Raw genomic sequence first — 22,371 nt, forward strand, 5'->3', positions numbered from 1 at the left:
TGAAACTACAGAAATACACTGAGTTTTTTTCGTTCAGCTAGGGAAGCATTTAACTGAAAGTCAAGGAAAGATGTGATAACGAATGAAAAGTTAATGTTCCTTTCCAGGTGGAACAGAACATTTCAAATCACCTGGCCAGGCAAATATCAAAACTGAAAGAAAAAAAATCACTCTGTTCTACTACTCAGTCTTCTATGTAAGCTTCTTCTAGGAGTAAATTTTCTTTCCATGTCACACTGGCATAGCTTTTGCACGGTATCCATTTTGATTAGCACCTCTGGGCAAACTTGTGCCCAAGCTCCAGGAGTAATTTATAGCTCAGGTAACAAGGAAACACATGCTGTTTGCAAACTGCACAGCTTTAGTTATCCTAAGTGTAATTCATCTTGGTGTAACTCAAGATTTTCACAATACAGTTCTGAAACTAATAATATATTCAACAAAATGTCTTCCCAAGTGTAGGCAATGGCATAAGTCTTTGTAGATTTAATACAAACAGAGCCTAGTTTCAATAAAAAGCCACCAGAACTTTCCAAGCCAGTAGGGACCCACACGTTGTATAAAAGCATAGAACGTCAATAAAATAAACCTGGCAGGATCATTAATTTCCATTCCAGCACAAAATCCAGTTTTGCTGATTATGGAGGTCAATAAGGAATTCTGAAGTCTCCAAACAGGCATATTTTTTTTCTTGTCTCTTTTTCCAAGTTGGTAAGAATGAGAGATGGGGAAATCAGTAGTACCTCTGTGTTCTACAGTGCAGCCTGAGCATTGCATCCTTAGGGCATGCCGTATCCTATCAGGCTAGATCCTCTTCCTAATTACACTGGCATAAACAGTTGTAGCTTAATTGAATTCAATAGAATTGTACAATTGCTTTGAGAAGAAAGTATATCTCATTGAATTTACAGTCCAAATTAATATTTTAAAATCAAAACCAGTACCCTCAGAAGCTACGCAAAGTGCTGAAAGCTTTGACTTCCTGTAGAAGTTGAAAGGATTTGCGTTAGATTGGTGACAGATCCCCATTTGGCACACATTAATAACCTTTCTGATCCAACTGCACATTTTTGTGTGATGCTCCTTAAACAGTACAGAGATGCACGAAGTTTAGAAATGAGATGAATTTGCTCCTTTTAGCAGCAGAATCTGGTCCCTTAATTCTTCTGAGGAACAGATTAGCCTATGAACCGGTGCAAGGGCTTCTTTCAGGAGTGCTGTGGCATAAAGAGTGCAGCTGGGACCTGGTCCTTAGGGGTGAGCTACTTCTGGGTATGACCAGTCTGTTTTTGGGGAGACTTCCTGGAGTAACACACATCTCTGTGACAGCCAGGATGCCACAGTGACAGACACAGCAAAAAAAATGCACAAAAACACATTACTGGTTAAATGGAAAAGGAGCGGCAGGCAAATTGGTAAATTGCTGCTATAACCTTTCATTCCAAGTGCTTTAAAAATACCAGTTTGGTATACCAGCCTCTTTGTGGGGTGGGGAAATATATCATGTCAGAGATGGTAGCTGCTTGCTTAGGATTACACATTTAGTGGCAAAGTGGGGACTAGGACCTGGAAACTCCAAGGGCCTGAAAAGCTGGAGGATGTTCCTGGTAAAATAGCAGTGGGTCCACACAAATCATTTATTCTTGGTGATTATGAGAAATTTGGCCTTGCAGTTCAGTTTCCTAGCTCAAGTATAAGATACAAATATCACAAAGAATTATTATTCATGAAAATTATTGAGGGGAAAAGGTCTGCTTATCTGCTATTTGACTAAAAAAAAGTATGCCATAGAGACACGAGAATGACTTTTTAATGTTTCCTTGAGGAGCTTTCATGTAGCTTTGGAAGATGAATGTGGTCTGACCAAACGTCACCCTGTGCGAGGGCCCATTTGTCCCTCCCTAGCAGGCTCATGCGAACCTCTGAGAACCGCCAGCGAGCTGGTAAGCTGGCCTGCTGCCACCGGGCACATCTGCTGAGGCCTACTCCCCTAAAGAAAGCTCATCGATAGCCAGCGTGTGCTTTGTGCGCCTCTCAGCCCTTCTGTGTTGGCAGCAGGAGCCAGCACTCCTACCACGGGGCTGCTGCAAGTCCTGTCTCAGGCTATACATACTATGCGTGCAATCAACTGCCATTCAAGTTCGCTCGTATGACGTTCCCTATGGAAATAAACAGATAAATTATTTACTGTGCAGGCAAGATGATACTGAATAGTATGACAGCTAAATATTGTAGTTACAGTAAGTTCCTGTGAACAGGGTATAACTTATTCATATTCAAGAAGTGCAAGAACTCTTTCACAAGCTAGGTTTTTGTCCGTCATGTTGATTTTCTCTGTGTGCTGTACTATAGGATGTCCTCTTTGAAAAGAGGATAGTAAATTATTTACCACTCAGGGAGGGTGATACTAAATGGTACAGTAGATAAACCATGTAGCTGCAGTGAATTCACATGTGTACGTTGTGATGTTCATGAACCATTAATGGAGCCTGGCTTCCATGCTAAGCTGGGGATCGCTGCCCCCCATGTGTGCATTTCAGCTGTGAAACAGAGCTGTCTTCTGGAGAGCAGGTACAGGTGAGGCTGGTGGGTATCTGTCCAAGAAACAAGCTAGGTTTTCTGAGAAAGCTGGAGAAATTGTAGGTGTGTGATGGGGGATTCTTGCCTGAGTAAATCTGCAGGAGGTATCTGAGTCATTATGGTGCCTCTAGCAGTGCCTCGCCTTTTTAATTTGCTGTCATCTCGGGCCAGACGCTGCCTCTGGTGGGCAGAGACTTAATCGTCTCTCTGCAAGGTGATACTTGCACTGCTGAGTGACAGCTGCAGGACACGGTGCTTTCACCGCTTGTTTTGAGGTGGAATAGCACCCTGCAGCTCATGTACAGCACACCGTGTTCGCAGTATTGTCAGCCACAGACGCTGACATAACGTGGCATATCATTAACCAGAATTCCTCCTTAAAAAGGGAGAGAGAAGAGAGAAATACCAGCAAAGATAGCAGGTGGAGTCTTGGATACTGAAGTAAGTGGACTCAAGGGCTCATCCACTACTAATGGAAGAATTTCATTCTGAAGACCTGACTCTCTTTGGAGGGCTGGAAGGGCTGGTTGCGATCAAAAAGGATCCTCCTTTGTTTTACACAGAAGAATTTTGAGGTGTCTGGGTTGATTATTTTGGTTCTTATGCCCTCCCTGCATAAACCCTCCCTGCTGCAGCACCTAAGCCTGTGCTTGTGTCCCTTCGTAGGGTGAGAATATGAAATAACCAGTTGTCAGAACATTTTGAAGGAATGAAATGAGGAAAATTCTCTTTCCATTTCTTCATGCCTATTCTTAGAGTTCTTGAAATGCGTGTCTCTGTCCGTAGGCCTTTTGCATCTCCTGCCTCTAGCCTGCAGTGCAGTGGGGCTCATTATTTCTGTGGGCTGGGAGCTCCAGTCTCTGGCACACAGACACCAGGGGAAGCCCAGCGGAGTTGGAGGACTTGCTCAGGGCAGTGCAGCCTGTGGCTGTGGCCGGAGACTGGACAAACCTCCTTGCCTTTTGCAGTGCTGCTGAGGAAAGAGATTTGTCACCCTCTTAATAATTAAATGCAGATATAGCTGCACAGGGAGAACCAGTGAGAATGCAAATTGGAGAACATTTACCTGCAAAGTTAAAATCTGCTCATCTGATTCATTCATGTAAGCCTATATATAAATGTGTTCATTGAAGATAAATTAGCTATCATAACTAATTTATTCTGCATACTTCTTATTAACTGTGTTAATTCCCTTAACTCACCCCACCACATTTCTCCTCTTTGCTTCAGTTCTGTTTTGATCCTGTCAGCACTGGTTTGAATAAAGTTTTACATCATGTCTACTGTGTTAAAATGCTTTCCAGAAACAGTCCTATGCTCGCTCTCGCTCGTGTAGCAATCCTGTCTTACAGCGCAGAGGTTTTGTCTTTTGGTTTTACTTTATGGACCCTTGTGCAAGCACAGTAGTTTTGGGTTTTGCCTTATTGTATTCCATCATCTCTGGAAGCAGGTGTACTTGCTTGCTCGTTGCTTACTTTTGTAGAATAAAACTGCCACTTGGCTAAAGCCTACACTGAAGCCCCAAGCCCAGCCCTGTGTGTGGAGGAACTGTGCAGTTCTTTATAGGATGTTTGAGCCGTGCCTGACACCTCACATTGCAAGCACCAACACATGAAACCAAAGAGGAGTCTCTGTGTAGCCTCTGCTCTGCAGAGCCCAGTTGCCTCTGAGACAGCGGTATGGGGAACAGGGCCTCCCTGTGGGTCTCCCAAGGTGAATCCCTTCCCAGAGCATGAACAGGGGTGGATAGGGTGGGAGCCATGAACTCGCAGACACCGTCATTTAGTCTACAGAATATTACAGAATATTTAGGAAGGATGATACCATTTCAAGTAGAATAGCTGTAGAACAATGTTTGTTGAAGTAATGTAATACGAAGTGCTAAGAAACACTCCATGCCACACAGCATGCTTAAGGAAATGCTTTTCCTTTCCCTGCTTTGGAAGTTCCACACTGTTATTTCAAATGCAGTTGCTGCTCATTTTTTGAATGAATGCCTTGTGCAAGCAGATTTTTCCAGCAGATTTCTGAGGAACTTCATGCTGCTGATTCACCTCCAGGTGCTCCCACATCTCGGCTGTGGGCTGCAACCCCGGGCGGTGTCCGTCAGTGCTTGACGGTGTGACTGAACCTCAGAGCAACGTCTGCTCTCCCATGGGGCTGAAAACCCCGTTCTGACCATAGGGCTGCTGTGGCCATTCAATTCTAGAGGAGTGCACTAAAGACTCACGGGATGGAGTTGTTGGCTAAGTGCCGTGCTGTCAGAATGTAATTGCTGTAGCTGGCGAGAGCTAAACGATGGCTCTCCGGGCAGACGGCAGGCTGCTGGGGCGGGGAGGAGGTCACCCTGGCACCGCCGCTCCTAGGTGCCTGCAGGGGATGGCTGATGAGGGCTCAGCGGGGAGCTCTCGCCGAGCAGCAGTGGCTGGTTTGTGCAAAAGCAACTGTGGCTTTTGCTCTCCCAGGCTATTTCCAGCAGCTCAGTGGGAAATCCAGAGAGGCAAAGGAAATCCTGCTTGCCTTAAGACTGACAGATCCTCAGGGACTAGGAAAGGAGAGTTAGTGATAACTGTTGCTTTTCCGAAGAGTGTTTGTTTCCATGATGACCCATCACTTCACTCCTTCAGTAAAAACTGTGGTCTATTCAAAATGCCATGCACAGGATTTTAGTTCACAGCTATTACCAATTTTCTGCAGATTTCTCTGAAAGCCAAACTCATCTTCCAGTGGGAAGAGGGTGTTTAAGCATAGTGGGAGTCTGAGTCTCAGCTGGGACACAGCTGCCTGGGGTCACAGCAGCCCAGCACCTCACAGTAGTTGGGTGAGTAGCCAACATGAGATGCTCAGCCAGTGAGTGCCGTTGTAGCAGCGTGTGCAACTCTCCTGGGCTTTCTGTTTAATACCTGAACAGGCTGACCTTTCTGAAAGGTAGTTGAGAATTTTGTATTCTTACCTCAGAATTTTTTTTTGCTTTTCTGCCTTTTTATACCCCCATGGGTGTTTGTCTCACATTTTTGCAAGTAGGGCATGAAGATTCTGATTCCTTCTGCTTGGGAAAGAGGATTATTTCATAGCCACGAACTAGACAAGAAACTATATCTTCATCAGGTAATTTTTATCCTTTTGGACAAAGTTTGTCCCTTCTGTAGTGCAAAGCTGTTAACCATGATCATTCCCTCAAGGACTTTGGACAGTCTTTCAGGCAACCTGAGCTTTGAGCTCCTCCTCTAGAAACAGAATTTCTGCCTTCAAGTCTGCTCTTGCAATTAGACAAAGCTGGCTGGGGTGTTGAGTCATATTGGGAAAATACTCCCTCCCAAGAAAAAAAAAATCAAGAAAAACAAAACCAATCAATCCTGTGCGTGTCAGGTGCATGTCCCATCCACTGCCTGAGTGAGCAGGTCAGGTGAGGAGCAGACAGCACCAGGGTAGATTTTCACAGGTATGGTGTCACCCATGCCTAGCTGGGAGCTGCAGGTGGGCATCTCTTGCCATTTGTTTCTTCTGAAAATGTCCATCTGAGATGTAAAATACCTTGCTGTGTTTAATTTACAAAGCCCTCTGTTAATGTCGCCCCCAAATGCTTCTAGTGGAAATACTTAGGTCTAGTGGAATTACTTAGGCTTCAGTTTCTCAGGTAGTTCTCTCCCTGTATAAATGCAGCTTCAGAGATAATTTTCCAACACTTGAGACAAAACCGCAATTCTAGCAGGTACTTCTAAGCAAAACGAGTGGTGCTAACAGCTGTGATCTACCTAGTCCTTCATTTAAACACCCTTAGACATGAACTTTGATAAGTAGATTATAAATGACAAGTGCCATATTTTAATGAGGTTTCATGGTACAGCTAAGGAATGTTTGGGTAAACTGGAAAATACTGCATGCATAGAAAGCATGAGCAGATGAATCAAAAAGGATATATATATTTTTTTATATATAAGATCAAAAACAGTGTATGCCAGAGGCTTTCTGACTTCACAGAGAAAATACATTTTCATCAAGTACTGATTTGCCACATCTCTTCATGAAAGGCTACGGTTGCACTATTTTTAATCAGACCTACAGCAACAAAGCATTTGCCACACTGATGTTTAGGAAGGGTGCAGTCCAGTAGTTAACCACTAAATAGACTCATAGAATCGCTTAGGTTGGAAAGGACCTCTGCAGTCACATCCAACCGTTAACCCTGCCAAGTCTACCCCTAACTATGCCCCTAAGCACACATCGTGGGTTTTCAACCACTTCCCTGGGCAGTCCAAACCAATGCTTCACAACCCTTTCAGTGAAGAATTTTTTCCTAACATCCAACCTAAACCTCCCCTGGCACAACCTGAGGCCATTTCCTTGCCCCATCGCTTGCTGCCTGGGAGAAGAGACTGACCCCCACTTCGCTGCAACCTCCTTTGAGGCAGCGTGTGTAGGACCATACTATCGATGACACCTGTATAATTATTCCTCCAAAAGCTTCCAATAGCACAGCTCTCAGTAGCTGAATATTTATCTAGACAAGGGTGCACACAGACCCCAGCAAAACAAGTTTCTTCTGTCAGGCTGAAAAGGAAAATAACTCCTTGCTGTGCTTTGATTCAGGGGCAGAGCGGGAAAGTTCCAAAGTGGGCACGAAGCACCGCAGCAATTTACATTGAGAGCACCGCTTGGCAAGCTCCAGTTTTTACAAACATTACAAACAAGTGAGTTAGAGCAATTAGTAGCTGTGTGAGGGTGTCCTCATCTTTAATGAATCTCTGCAAACTGCTGCTTCTCCCCAAGACCTCATTAAAGCCTTTACAGATTTGGAGAGTGGAAGAAATTGAGTTTTTGGACTGGAGTCTTTGCAAGTGCTTGCCAGACACCTGGCTGGTCACATCCCACTGAAACGAGTCCCCATTCCCAGGGAGAGCCAACAGAATGAGGAAGGGTTGTACCACCAGCAGGCTTAAGGGGGACTGCAGGTAACAGAAGAGCAATGATGTCTGGGGGCAAGGAATTTACCAAAATGTAGTTGAGGTGTGAAAAAAGGTTTTCTTTCTCGTGTTGGTACGGTACAAGTTCATTTGTGTTACTTGCACAGCTTTTTCTGCTCCAGTGTAATAGGAGGCCTTTGCAGAAGGCCCTTTTGTGCTGTCCATCAGGAACCAGCCTGCGAGCCGCAGTGTGTTTCTGGTACTCACTGTCTGTGCTGGCAGTGTGCGGAGGGAAGTCAGTCTTTTCTGGTCGTGGCAATTCCTCAGACAACGTGTGGGCTGGAGGGGGTGGGATTCAAAGCACCCTGCCTGAAGTTTGTCATGTCAGTTGCAAGTATCCAGTTCCATTTGCAAAACCACGGGTGAAAATTTTCTGTGACAGCCAAAAGTAACAAAGGGGCTTTGGAAATCATCCATGTAGCTTGTTGTTTAGGAGTGGCTGTAGGCCTTGGAGAAGAGTGCTATTGCAGCTAGACACTGACTGCAAAAAGGAAATATGCTTTGAGTACTGCTGATTACAGCACAGAAATTTCATCTCAAGTTTTGATCAGAACATATATTAAAAGAAGAAAATAACACATATTTCAGCTTATGTCTTCTCTGGCCAATGTGTAAATAAGTTTGTGAAAATTGTGGGTTTCAAAATAGGATCAGATGCCCGTCTGTTCTAGTACCTCTATTTTGCTGAACCCTGTTTCTCTCTCAGGCCTTCTGATTTGTTACTTTGGCACAAGTGCTTCACATTTTTATTCCACCTTTCTCTTCTTTATTGTAGTTTCCCAGCTAAAATACAGATAGCCCAGCAGGGTGAGAAACGCATGAGAGCCTCTTAGCTGCAGCTTTCAGTGACCTACATGAGCAGAAACTTGATTTACCTGAGCAGGCATGCACTTGTTCCTTGATGTCCTTTCCTCATGATTGCTGGTGTAGGGCAAAGTGCTGATACTGTTTTCTGACCTGATGTCTAGGATACTTCCTGTGGCATTCCCAGGGCTCTTTCTTCCCAATATACCTTGTTTACACACGTTTTAAGTAATATCATTTTAATTCTTGCATATATCTCTTCAGCAGTGTTTGCTTCAAAACTTCTCCCACAGGCAGCATCATAAATCTTGCATAAAGTGTCTATACGTTTCTTGTCATGGCTTTTAATGACTTCAGCAAGTCTGCAGTCACAGCCACTGTTCTTGTGTTTGCTCACTGCTTTTTCTGCTTCACTGCAGACATTGGTTCCTGTTCATTGTTAGCAACAATAAAATTTCTTTATTTTCTAGCCACTGTAATGCTTTTGTTATGGGTGTTCTGCTCTTCCTTGGTCTTTTTTTTTCTTTTTTTTCTTTTTCCTTTTTTTTTTTTTTCCATTTTATGCTGTCAGTTTAACCAATAGCAAAGATCTCCTGGACTGGCTTGATTGCATCCCCCCTTGTCTGAAAGCCTGATGGGAGCTCTTTGATTGTATCAGGTATTCTGAAATCATCTCCTGGTTGATGCAGCCTGGGGAAAAACAAGCAATGTGCCACATGGTTTGTGCGTGCCCCGCTACCTGCCACACGTGACAAGGAGGTCATTCTCCATGCAGCTTTGTGCTGTGACACATAAAGCTGCTCTGAAACACAGAGCGTCCCCAGTGCTTCTCTGTGCTCGCCAGGCAGCAGTGTACCAAAGCACGCACCAGTTTTCTAAACACCTCCCTTCTCTTGTCTTCAGTGCCTTCCTGACTTAGTGGGCTAGGACTTCTGGACTTCTGATATCAGAAGCTGGACTTCTGATAGTAATAAGTCATTTTAGGCTAGCAGCTGCCAGCACAAAGAAGCCGTGAGTGCTGTACCTCTTAAATGCAAAAGTGCTTTCTGCAGGGGTGAGATGTTTTCCTTCCCCTCCTTGCCCTTGGCCATGCAGGCAGGTCTCCTGGCCTTGCACTGAAGCAGGGGAGAAGCTGGTACTCACAGCAGCGTTACAGAGACGTGCATCAGCACTCCTTCATGTCCTGATCAAAACGTTCCTCCTGCGTGTTAGTGCTGAGGCCCCAGCAGCTGCTAGCACCGCACTGGGAGAAGTATCAGGAGCTGCAGGTTTTAGACATCGACTGGGATCACGAGAGCCGTTTATTACTGTAGGACTTCTTGTTTGTCACGGCCTTGGCACTTGGGTTAGATAAACTTGTATTCCCTTCCCTCTTCACTCCCAAGTTTTTCAGGTCTTGCCATACACTCGGTGTCACTTGGCACTGAGACTGAAAGACGGCAAAAATCACATAGATAATAAAGCATATTCTTGCCTAATCTTACCTTTATGCTCTGATCTGAGCCTCCTTCTCTTCTTCATGTTAGCTTTTCTCTGCTGTCACTGTTTTCTTTGTGGAGCCTGCAGGTTAACCTTCTTGAAAGTTCAGTTCTCATGCTGTAGCAACATGTTTATGTATCTGTCAGTTGAAATAAGGAACAAAAATAGAAATAGTCACACGATATGTTAGTCACTCATAAAACAAGCTATGCAGCTTTGCACAAAGAGATGGCACAGTAGGAGAAAGATCGCCGGGGTAAAGGGTGCTGGCAGGGCAGTCCTCCTGTTGCATTTCCGTGTGACGGATCAGTGCTGAGCACAGGCCAGTGGGAGAGCAGCAGCAGCAGGGTGCGGGCACAGAGCCCAGCATGCAGCGGCTGCACACCCACCTTCTGCTCGTCCTTACCCAGCTGCGGAAATGAGCAGGAGACCCAGTTCTAGCTGCTACAATTGCCCTGCGTGTAGATTTTCTCCAGAAAAACTGTTACATTCTGCAGTAATCTGATCTGATTTTCAAACTGTCGTAAACGGCTTATTCTTTTTCTTCTCTGGCAGTATTTCTGAGTCATATGGATTTTACAGATAGGATTTTAAGCAGTACAGAATGCAGCAATCCATACTAAGGTAACTGGAACAATTTAATTTGCCATGTTTGTCAAAAGCCTGAAAAAAGTCTGCACAGAATTCAGAAAATATTTAGGGAAAAGCAGGAATCTGGAAGGGAGTGGATCTGAATTAGTTTGCTGCATCTGTCTGTTAATTGGAATATTATAGAGACCTTTGCTTGTATTAATTAAATTGGCAAATAAGAACAGATTAGTTTTGATTCAAATGCATTATTGCTGTGAAGCCCATCAGAAGATAAAAGTATAATTAATGTGGTCAGACAAACCTGATTTCAGCCTTTGAGGTAAAGCTGTGTTTTGTCTGAGATATATGTTTTTATCACTTAGCGTTGCAACATTGAACCTGTAAAGTGCACTTTGGTGAGTGATGATCATGCCCAATGAGACAGTTTCTAATAATCTGAAAGTAATCATTAAAAATGCTATAACGCAGGCACTGGTAGAATATTAAGTAACATTAAATAATATTTTTTTAAGTAAGTAACAAGAAGTAATATTAAGGATAGACGTGGTATCAGAATTATCTGAGCTGCTTACTAAACTGATTGATTGGAAGAACACACCTTTAGGAACAAGATTGCCAGCTGCATGCATGTGACAGGCAACTAAGTTCCACATGCAACTCCCAGTGTGGATTCAGCACCGGAAAAAAAAAAAAAAGAAAAAAAAATCCACAGATGGCAGGAAACATAATAAATAAGAATAATCGGGTGATACTGGTTTGTATACCTTTGGCCAATTGGTATTTGGGTATTTGCAGAAGATACTCTGCGAGCTGCATAGTAAAAATAAATAAATCAATAAATGATTCTAGGAAATGGCAGTGTGTGGTAAAAATTCCCAAACTGATCTGAAGGCTGAAGATAATGCCTTACATGGAAAGACTTAAGGGGCTCAATCTGTTTAGTTTATCAGGAAAAGGCTTGAGAGGCAACTTGATTACAAGATATAAATACTTTAATGGGTTCTAACGGGCTCTTTAATTTAGTGGGGAAAGGCATGAGGAAGATGATCAGCTGGAAGCTGCAGCCATATGAGTGCAAATAGTAAGACAGGAATGTTTAACAGTGACAGCAACTTACTACTGGAACAAGATATCAAAGAAAATGAAATATTCTGCTGAACTATTCAGTTTCTTACTGCCTGCCTTTCAGCGTATCATGCCTTAGTCCAACAAGTCACTGGATTCAGTTCAGGAGCCTTTAATAAGCAGGTCTAGTTACAAGACCTGCTTGTTTTCCTTCTGACTCTATTAATATATTTCTAGCATAGATACACTTGTATATTGAGTAAAGAACATTAGAAACTTCACTGGTTATAATGATGAACTCCAGCATATCTTGTTGCTGTATAGTAAGTCGAACTGGCTGAAACATGATTTTTTTTTTTTCTGTAAAAACACGTGGTAAAGTTAGAAACATTTCTGTAGCTTCCTTTAAATATGCATTTGATAAATTCTTCTTCCCTTTCCCTAAAGCTCTGGTAAAAATGGGATATCTTCTGACAGGGTATACTTAGATTTTTTTTATATTTTATTTTTTTGAGTATTCAAAGCAAATATACTGAAGAGGATTTTGTGTGATGCACTGAAGAATCTCAGATAGCTCCTGACACGTGTGCCACATGGCAAAAGATGTTTGTGGTGTATCAGTTGCCACATCTAAATTTTGGAATTCGACTCTTCTGGAAGCCTTTGGATTTTCAACCCCAAAGCCAGGTTACCAAAGGCACTGTGCATTTGCAGAGCAGCTGCACTGAATTAGCAATACTGTTGGATTTCCAGTATTTCAGTCCTGACCACAATAAAACATCCATTGCACTGAGGCTATTTTTATAGTTCCAGAACCGTTCACTGACTACTGCAGAAACTGGCAAGGCAGGCAATAATTCATGATAATTGTGATAAATTTCTGTGTCAATATTTTCAAATAAGTGATCTCAAACAATGTGTTACATCTTACATAAAGCACTTGCGGTGCATGCAGATTGGGAGCTCTACCTTGCCAGAGGCTCGAGCTCCCTACTGCTGCTCACTGTCCCTCTCCCTCCCTCGCCTTCCCCTCTCTCAGAAACATTACAGTGCCGCAGTGTGTAGGCTTCACATCACAGTAAATGCTAGCTCTTGCTATATATACTGTGAAAAGAGAATGCCTGCCACCATGACCATGCTGAAAAAATACTCATTTGAATCAGCAACACTGAGTTAAAAGGCTCCATATAATAGTCCTGAGTTAGTCCACTACAAAATGTGTTTGCTAAAGTATATGCATGAACGTGGGGAGAGTCAGTCCACAAGCTGAAGTTAATCTAAAAATTAAAAAAAAAAAAAAAAGGAATTTTGTTTTTGTTCAGAAAAATATGACCTTCCTTTTTGTAAACCAGACATGTATTAATTTGCCAGCCATTCATCTCATCCAAATTTGAAGCCAAGATCTGCCCCCAGATGCATTAGTGAACATTCAAACACTATTCCTGGATAAATAGGTGTCAGAGACACTTGTGCTTACAGGCTGAAATGGATCGTTTCTGAATAGGCTTGGGGTGTGTGCCTAAAATTGTTGTGTTTCACTGCAAGGCTCACTTTGATAGATGGAAGTTAGGCTGTTTGCAAAACACAGCACTGAATTTAGTAAGACTGATGGGGTGTTTAAATAAATAAGTGAACAACTTTAAGGAGTTTGAACATTACACAGAATCTTCCTGCTAATAAAATTAATGGAGAACAGTTAGCTTGCACACAAAAATGTATGTTAAAGCAATTATAGGACAGTAAAGTAAATGTTTACAGAGGCTGAAAGAAAAATCTGGCAATAAAAACTTGCTCTACAGAAGAGAGTTTCATGTCAAAACTGCGTAACAAAATGATCTATTTAATCTGGTTTATTAATACTTTTCTTCTCTAAAAAAGTAATCAAATACTAGCTCGATGATAAGAATATGATTAAAGTCAAAATAAATGCTAAGAGGGCAAATGTTTAGATGGGATTCAGGTCATAATGTTAGCTGTGATGGGGCCAAAATGAACACAGTCTAAGATGCAGAGGTCTCTGTGTTTAGAACAATAGTTTTAAACAAAATAATCTGATCAATTTACTGTATAAACACTCCCAGGGTTTATCAGTGCCAACATTTTATGCTTGAAGAGACAGCATACTTTCAAAGTACTAAATAAAGGGAGCCTTTCAAAAACATCCTAATAGTGAAAATTAGGACAGGGAGCTGGCCCTTCGCAAGCTGAGGAAGGAGCTCAGCAGTGTTCACAACAGATCAACCACATCTGAACTCCAGAAACCACGCATCTATAGCTGTGTTTGGGAGTGCGGAAAATGAATGCCTTTGTGGGTTAGACACCGCTTCCATCAATCAAGTCTTAAGATGAAAGATTTAGAGAATGAAGTAGAGTTCCTTAGTTCTTCCCATGCACGGTTCTTCTTTTTCTTGGAACACAAATGTGGAGGAAGATGGCATGCTATCCTGACAAGTGACTGTGGTGCAAACACTCAAAACCAGACAGCAGGAAAATCCAATTCTGTCAGTAAAACAGCTAAGCGTTGGTTTAAACCTCATTGAACCTACAAAGCTTTTTGAACGCTCCGTGACTTATGCCAAGTGGTGATTCTTCTTCTCCTTTTAATCTTCCTTAGGTTTTTATTGCTATAATCAACAAAATACATCTTGGTGGAGTTAAGTTTTCAGGTTAATGGAAAAATAGTTTGTCAACTTTATGGCCTGCCAATGAAATGCTTGCTAAGGCAACTTTACTCATAATCCTAATGTGACTGGCTAAATCTCAGCAGTTGTGCTTTTGACATCTTTGCAAACTAGGTTTCCAAGTTCACAGAACCACAGAATGGTTTGAGTTGGAAGGGACCGTAAAGCTCATCCAGTTCTAACCCCGCTGCCACGGGTACCTCCCACCAGACCAGGCTTCTCAAAGCCCTGTCCAACCTGACCTCGAACACTTTCAGAGATGGGGCATCCCCAGCTTCTCTGGGCAGTTCTGGAAGACAGACCTGGAAAACAAATAAGAAAGCCCCGAATTTATGCAGAAGAGCACCACTGTACAGTAGAAATGCTCTTAACCCTTGTACTTTGCTTAGCCAGCACTGAAAGTCCAGGAGCCAGACTTCATTGCTGTTATTTCAGTGAGTTGCTGCAGTGCTAGTTTCCTTACAGTGCAGTGTAGAGCTCGTTTACCTAGAAGTGAGCTGCTTCTCAGCTGCACTTCTTGATGAGAACAATCAAAAATCATTGGAAGAGTCCACTCAAGAACTACGTGCTTTTAATTATAAAATAACTGAAGCATTTATATGAGGAGAAATTTCAGTATCTTTACAATAAAAGTGCTAAGAGAAAAAGTTGAAAACAAACCTGCAGAGCAGACAAGGGTGAGTCTAAAGAAACTTATCCCAAATATGTTGGTAGTATAGCACTAAAGAGCAGGCATGAAAACAGGGAAAGATGCAGAAGTCATTCACCCACTCAAAAGAACAGCAGAAACACAGTGTCCATATCGGTCATTACACCATCCATGTACTCTAAAATGTGCTCCCAGCCTGGACGCAGAATTTAGGTAGCTGTATCCAAAATGCAAGTTAAAAGTAGATATTTTAATTTTGTCTGCAGTTCTGATGGTTTTAAACTGCAAATCTACTTTATAAATCATAAAGGCTCCAAGGGACCTCCCCCTCCTTTGGTCAGGGACCCAGTGTGGTGTGCTCCAAGCTTTCCAGTGGTGGTGGGGAAGGGGCTCTCAGCTCAGGGACATCTCTGCAGGACATGAGCCAAAGCTCCCGCCTTGGCAAAGGCACAAGAGATGCTGGGCTCCATCAGCTTCAAGTGCTGCCCTGACAGCCCATACAGCTGTCCCATGTCTCCCCAGCTGCAAAGTAGCAGCTCCAGCTGAGCTCCCAACTTCAAACACATTTTTGATATGTGTTTGTTTAAGCTTCTCTTTAAACATTGCAGGACTTCTTTCCTGGGTAATTTCTCAAGGGCTTCACTGTTCTAACGAAACGTTTTGTTTTGTAAAATAGAAGGGGGGGGGGACACAACAAAAGTGAGTGAAGTGGCTAAAGGTGGCTTCTGGCATCATTTTCTTCTTCATACATTTGTCTGATAAGAGGGCACAGAAGTATCATTGCAGGATTTTAGGGTCATTCCCCACTAATCTCAGGCCTGAAAAAAAAAAAAAAAGCATTTTAAAAGCAGAAATAAATCCTATCTTTGGCTCAGGTTTCCTGTCCTGTTTCTGAACCATTACAAATCAAAATGCACATGCTCCTGATGTGCAGACACATAATAAACCACAAATAGAAACATGCAGGAGTTTTGTTAGTCTAAAACAAATGCCAAAATGCCTTCAGTGGTTTTGGACTTTTTTTCTTAGTTCTGCCTCATGATAATGGCCTCATATGTTAAAAGTGACACATCTCTGAGATAACTTTTCATCCACAGTTGTCTTCTTGTAGACTATGGCAGCGTTTTCAGGCTGAGCAATGATTTCTTGCCAGAAATGCAGCCAGAGGTAGGCTTAAGCTTTCATGGTTTGTCTGATCCCATTTTCCACCAATTGCATGAGACTGAAATAAAAATACTGACCACCCAACTTGAATATTTCTAGGTCTGGTGTGCCTTTAAAAAATAACTTTAAGAGCACTTTCTGTAAACCACAGAGTTAAATAACTGGTTGTCGTTTTTTTTGTTGTTTTCTTTTTTTTTTTTTCTTCTTCTTCTTTTTTTGGTAACCACAATGTATAAAATGTTTTGACCTCACAATATTCTCTACCAGCATCTGACTTCATCATTCAAGCTATATTATGTGGGGGAAAAAAAGTCATAAACAAACATTATAAACACTGGGCCCAAAAGGTTGGGAGTACTCTGCAGATTAATTTCAGCTCTACGTCATTTCGTTGGGTCTGTTCAAGCTCAGCAGGTTGTGTAGCTTACCCACAAGGTGGTGGCCCAAGATGTGCCTGCTCCACCCCGTTCCTCTGTAAGCCATGGGCAGGGAGCAGTGCTTCAGAAAAGCCTAACAGTTGGCTGGGTTTCATTGCACCCTTGAATGGGCAATGGGTTATATGGCACCAAGGACACCTCTGCGTGCCAGGCAGTGCAGGTTTGCCCACTGCCCTCCCTGTCCCCCATTCCTGAGTGCCTCCAGGAGTTGTAGAGCAGTTTGTCTAGCATCTGCCCCGCTGCAGGGGAAGTGTTGCAGGTTTTTATCGCAGCGAGTAAAGCTAAGATGGGGAGCTTGCTAGGGTGCTCCATTAGAAGGCAGCGTGAGGGCTGGGAGCAGCCCTGTGCGCTGGGGGGGCTCAGAGGGGCTCTGCACCCACCGGGGCCATGTGCCTGCGTGCTGTCAGCTCACCTGTCCTGGCAGCGGGGCTGGCGGCCGGCGTGCTGTGGTAGAGAAGCTCAGGTGTGCTGGCAACTGAACAGTCCTGTTAACATTGGAGAGTATATTAAACAGTTTTTGTACTCTTTAGGATCAGAGGTGCTATATAAATGTAGTAGACTGGTGTGGAAAACTTTGTATCTGTGCATACCATATGTATAGGTCTTATTCTTCTCCTGCAGTGCCAATGAAGTCTCTTTGACTCCAGTAGAGCAGGGCAGTGAACGTTACTTTTGAGGATGGTATTTCTTTGTAATTTGTGGTGCTCGTGGAATAACGCATGCTCTGACCTTCTCCTTTTCTAGTGAAGAATTACACACCTTTATTCATTTGTTCTGAAAATACTTTTGCTCGACCTTAGCGAGGCACAATAATTGAAACCTCCTCAGTACTTCCACCTTTGTCCTAATTTTTGCCCTGGATGTGGACTTGGACGTGGGAGATTCCCTTTGGACTAGTACTGTGACTGTCCTTAGGCAGCAGCTGGGATTCTTTCAGCTACCAGCTTTTCTTTTCCCTTTCTTAGCTGGGAGTTTTGTATGCTCTTTTTTCTCTATCCTGTCACAACAACAACACAGAACTGAGGTCACATTTAACATCTGAATGCTCTCCTCATAGAACCGGGTACTGTTTTCACTCCTGATTCCATGAATCGGTACAATAAACTTTATCAAGGACTGTATAACAATTGCCCTTTAAGTAGCAAAACATTTTTTCTGGCTCCTGTTTGTATTTCTCTTGATGACTCCAAGGTCTGTGAAGCTGCTTCCCCTGCCAGGCTCGCTCTCGGTGGGATGCTTTTGCAGCCTGCAGTTTGGATGCATGCGAACAGACACGTGCTGTTTTCCAAGGCAAGCACCCATTTGTTAGCGCGAGCTGCTCGCCCTCTCCTCTCCACAGGAGCTCTTCCCTGTTGAACTTTTGAACTACTGAAGCAAATATAATTGTGTAGCTCCGCAAAACAGAAAGCGGCATTTGGGCTGCATGAAGCAAGTGTTGCAGCCTCAGCACAGTTGCCTGGGGAAGCAAAGCCAACAGAGAAACACGTTGTCGGGGGTGGCGAGAGAATAGGGGCCTGTTAAATGTGTCTTTTCTCTCAAGCTTCTAGTGTCTTACTTGGGTTGTCCTGTAGGCTTGACTGCGTGTGTAAGATGATAAACTTTTGCAGGATTTTTCTCTTTGACTGTGATTGCTAAAATCTGTGCAGTATCTGCTAATACAGTTTTCTGGGTTGGTGAGAGAGTGGGAAGCATCGCCTGAAATACTAGTCCAAAGTTTGTAAAGGTCGTATGTAGTTCCAGTCTTGTGACAAGGGGATGTGCCAGTTCTGACAAAAGGGGACTTCCCTACAGCTCTCCACTTCCCAAGGCTCCCCATGTATGCCATCCCCTAAGGCAAAGCCATGCAATAGGCTGCTTGCTGCCCTGCTAGCCAGGTAGCTCCTCGCACTGCATCAGGCCATATGGGGGGTACAGTTGGTAGCCAGAAAGAGCAGGGGCTTCTCCAAGCAAAGGGCCTGGCAGGCAGGGCATCCTTGGGCTCCCAGGGGAGTTCCTCTCCTGCCCCAGCGGCCTGACGGAGGCAAGAAAAAAAATATAGGTCTCTCTTTAAGCCTGCAGTAATGATTGAAGAAACAGATTGACCTGTTATTGTTGCAATAACTTAAAAATATCACTGTGAAATTACCTGCATTTGCTGTACATCTCAGACCTACCACTTCACCGAGATGAGTTTAGAATGACTGTACCTGCCCTCAGGAAGACTGTGTCACTGGGGTCAGAGTTCAAGAAGAAATCTTAACCAGAGGCCTTTCCACAGCCACGCTGAGTTGTGTACTGGAGTAAAGAAACCTTATTAACTGAGCTTTGGTGGATTTCTTTTCCAATAACACATTAGCTCAAATCCTGTTGCATTTCAAGTCTGTCTTCTTCAGAACAATGTCCTCAAGCTTGTGAGGACAGCAGTGATTCAAGTAGGCTCATCTGAAACGCCTTCATCTTTCATGCGAAAATGCTTACAAGCTTACACAGCAGCACTGAGTCACTCACATAGGATCACGTTTTTATTCATCCAGCAAAAGTAAAACTTCTCTGACCCAAAATCTGGTGTTGCTAACACTCAGGACATGTATAATAGATGTGCTATTTTTCCTGAAAAAAATAAGATATTGGTAGGTGATGACACCTCCATACTGGACAATCATTCTATGGCTCATCGATATTAACTTATTTTTCATGTTCCTTTTCCTTTCATCCAAGCGGAAATAAATCTGACTGACATTTCTGCACTTCAGCTGTGAAAGGAAAGGTCAAAGGTGCTAAAAGCGCCTCTCAAATATATTAGAGGTACTACAGTTGTAGGGTTGCCCTTTGTCCTTAACACCGTGTTAATTAAGCCTGTTAAGGATGGGATATCATAGAATCATAGAGTGGTTTGGGTCAAAAGGGACCTTAAAGCCCATCCAGTTCCAGCTCCCTGTGCCATAGGCAGGGACACCTCCCACCAGCCCAAGTTGCCCAAAGCCCCATCCAGCCTGGCCTTCAACACCTCCAGGGATGGGGCATCCACAGCTTCTCTGGGCAGCCTGTGCCAGTGCCTCACCACCCTGATAGTAAAGAATTTCTTCCTTATATCTGATCTAAATCTACCCTCTTTTAGTTTAAAACCATTACCCCTTTAGTTTACCCCTTTAGTTTAAAACCATTGCTGCACTCCCTGACAAGGAGTCTTTCCCCAGCTTTCCTGTAGGCCCCACTCTAAGGCCCCCACACGATTTATGCAACCTTCAACAAGTGAACAAGTCTGTCTGTGACTGAGGGCGTGATTCAGCAAGTCCCTTTTGTTTCTGCCTGGCTGTAAGAGCACACTAATCTCACGGAAATGAGCTGCAGTGCTCGTGGTTGTAATGCATGGCTGAAGCGAGGCCTTGGGGCTGGGTCAAATCTGCAAAAATAAGGAAAGAACAGCAGCTTTCACCAAAGCTGCAATTCGTATCTTCTGTATTTGGCTGTCTAAACCACAGGTTCTTAGCCAAGGTCCACCATCTGGGCGGAGGTTGATCGGTGGAGAGGATCCTTATATGAGGATGGGTGGTGAGGTCCCTGTCCTACTGCATTGGTTGTAGAGGGAGCCTAGATGGCTGTTAAATTAAATCTTCTCTAAAGTATACATGGCTAGTGAGATGAATCCTACGTAATTTCTCACTCTAGTGATCGGTTCATGTCAGATGTATAATCAGACCACACTGTTTAAAAAAAAAAATGAAGACAAAGGCATATTAAGCAGAGGATACATGGCAGTAGGGGACGTGGCCTTTGTTCTTTAATCAGCTCTTTGTTGGTTTCAACTGATTATCAATGCCACAGGATAAATTAGCTTTTATTTGTAAATTAGTTTTCAATATCTAGAAATACCACATCATGTTTAGGTCCAGTAAGTAACCTTGTTAAAAAAACCTTGAAAATAAGGATATTCCAATTTAATGGCTTTTTCAGGGCACTACCTTACTTCAGTATTTTCAAGTGGAGATGTCTACATAGTACAAACTTCAAGACAACATAAAATAAATGTGTCCTATACTAATACTGTTGCTCGATTATCTTCCTGGAATTACTCTGTTTTGTACTGAATGATGTTTGGACCTAGAGATATACAGTTATAGCAGACAGAAAACAGACAAAACAGAAAATGTGTGTGCTAAATTTGATATACAAATCAATAAATCATTTGTCCATTTAAATATAATGAAAGTAAGGGCTTGTATTGATTTACTTCAACTCTGATTAGAGTTGCATAGCATTCTCTTTTGGGAAAAAAAAAAAAGGCAGAATAGCTGCTGATGAGTGAATTGTAAGCATCAGATATTACATAGCTAGCTCCCATGGCAGTCAGACAGGAGATTCAAAACAAGTAGGGAGCCATACGTTGTTGCCAGCTTCTGTAAAATGGTGTATATTTGAAAGCTGGGATTTTAAAGTGTATTTTCTACAGCTCAGGTGTTCGTTGCAATTTTCATTGGTAATAAAATAAAAAAGTAGAAGGGAACCTGATCTCTCTGGCCTGAAGAAATATTTTTACACTTTGCAGTGCAAGGTTTTGATTTAAGAGAAACACGCTAAGTACATAGGAACTGGGCCTATGCTGCCATTGTATTCTCAGAAGTGAAAGTCTTTCCAAGATAACATTTATCTGCACTTTCCTGTGGTGCACAGACCTTAAAATAAGCTATCTACATGCTTTGCACACTTACACGGTGCAGTTTGCAGAAATCTGCTGCTCTGCTTGCATGTGGGTACTAGCTCTACCTGTTCTCTGCTGCCTTCCTTCAGCCTTCCCCATGCAGGAGAGCCAGCCCAGGGAAGGCAGCCTGCTGCAGCTCAGGAGCTGTCTAGTGCCAGCATTTCACAGAGTCCAAAATCCTCTCTGGCTTCCTCTGCAGCCTGTTAATTCACACTTTGTTTTTATTTGTGACTTTGGCTTGAACGTGACATATGTCCAGGTTGTCTGGATTGGGAACACTTTATCATCAAAACTTGTTCTTGGGTTGGTTTTATTTTGCCCTTGATTGTAGGTTTGCATTTGATTATCTTCCCAGGACTTGTGCAAGGTGGAGTTTTCTAGAGTGATGTCAAAAAGAGGACTCCCTTGAGCATATCACCTGACGCTGAAGAAGATTTAAAGTATTGTTTTCCCTTAGCATTGGATAAAGGAAAGGACTACAATAAACTTAGCCTCTCCCTACTTCAGCTGTGTGTTTTCCTGCAGGACTTTACCTCATCCTTCTCTTATGGTAAATTTAGAGAGAGAGAAATTATTATCATAAGTAGCACGATTGCCACCACTTGTGCCAAGGGCCTTAGTCTCCCCCTTAGCCCTGGTCTGTCAGCTAAATGCCCTAGCTCTGTGTAAAGTATGTTTCGGGTTATCTGTGGTTCCACCAGTGCATCTTGTTCGTGTTGATCATGGCAGAAGCTCTAGTTCCATGTTATATGTTAGCAAAGGATATCAGGTCATCCTTTACACAAAAAAGCTTTTCACAAGTTAAATGTGTACATTCTTCAGAAGGGGAGCAAGTGGCTCGTTTCCATGCCATATCCCAGCAAAACAGTTTTCCTGACACAGTGCAGGGTTATTGATAGGCATTTGTAAGGATGGAAATATGTATTGCGATATTCTGTTGGGTTATTTGGAGCTTGAAAGGGAGGAGCATGTGTGAAAGTGGGACACCAGTGGTTAATGTTCCTGGCTGACATTTATATAGAAAAACACTTCTGGATTTACTCTAGGAAGGGAGTGTGGGGAGAATGCTGTACTGATCATGTTTTCTGTTTGCCATGTCTTCAGATCTTTCTCATAATCCTCTAAGAAATGTGGGCAAATCAAGTAATTGAAGTTGCATTTCGAAAACAGTGCATCTGCTTTCCTTTGTCAGAGGTATGCGTGCTGTGCCTTCAAAGGTACCAGAAAATCCAGACTTTTTAATGTACACTGTTCTTTGTATTTATTATTGAATTCTTTT

The 22,371-nt window shown here is 42.9% G+C and overlaps 1 protein-coding gene and 1 long non-coding RNA gene across 7 annotated transcripts in view; one reads left to right on the plus strand and one right to left on the minus strand.

The window, feature by feature from the left end:
- LOC308197680 overlaps positions 1–22,285 on the minus strand; it is a 38,104-nt gene extending 15,819 nt beyond the window's left edge. The window contains exon 1 of the long non-coding RNA XR_013953225.1: positions 9,833–22,285. This is a non-coding gene — a long non-coding RNA (uncharacterized lncRNA). The remainder of the gene's footprint in view (positions 1–9,832) is intronic.
- The window catches only part of PHYHIPL (phytanoyl-CoA 2-hydroxylase interacting protein like), a 129,135-nt gene that overhangs the window by 44,849 nt on the left and 61,915 nt on the right, over positions 1–22,371 (plus strand). The gene's annotated exons all lie outside the window — the stretch shown is intronic.

The sequence above is a fragment of the Anser brachyrhynchus genome (genome assembly GCF_964034855.1).
Source record: "Anser brachyrhynchus genome assembly, chromosome: 6".
Lineage (NCBI taxonomy): Eukaryota > Metazoa > Chordata > Aves > Anseriformes > Anatidae > Anser > Anser brachyrhynchus.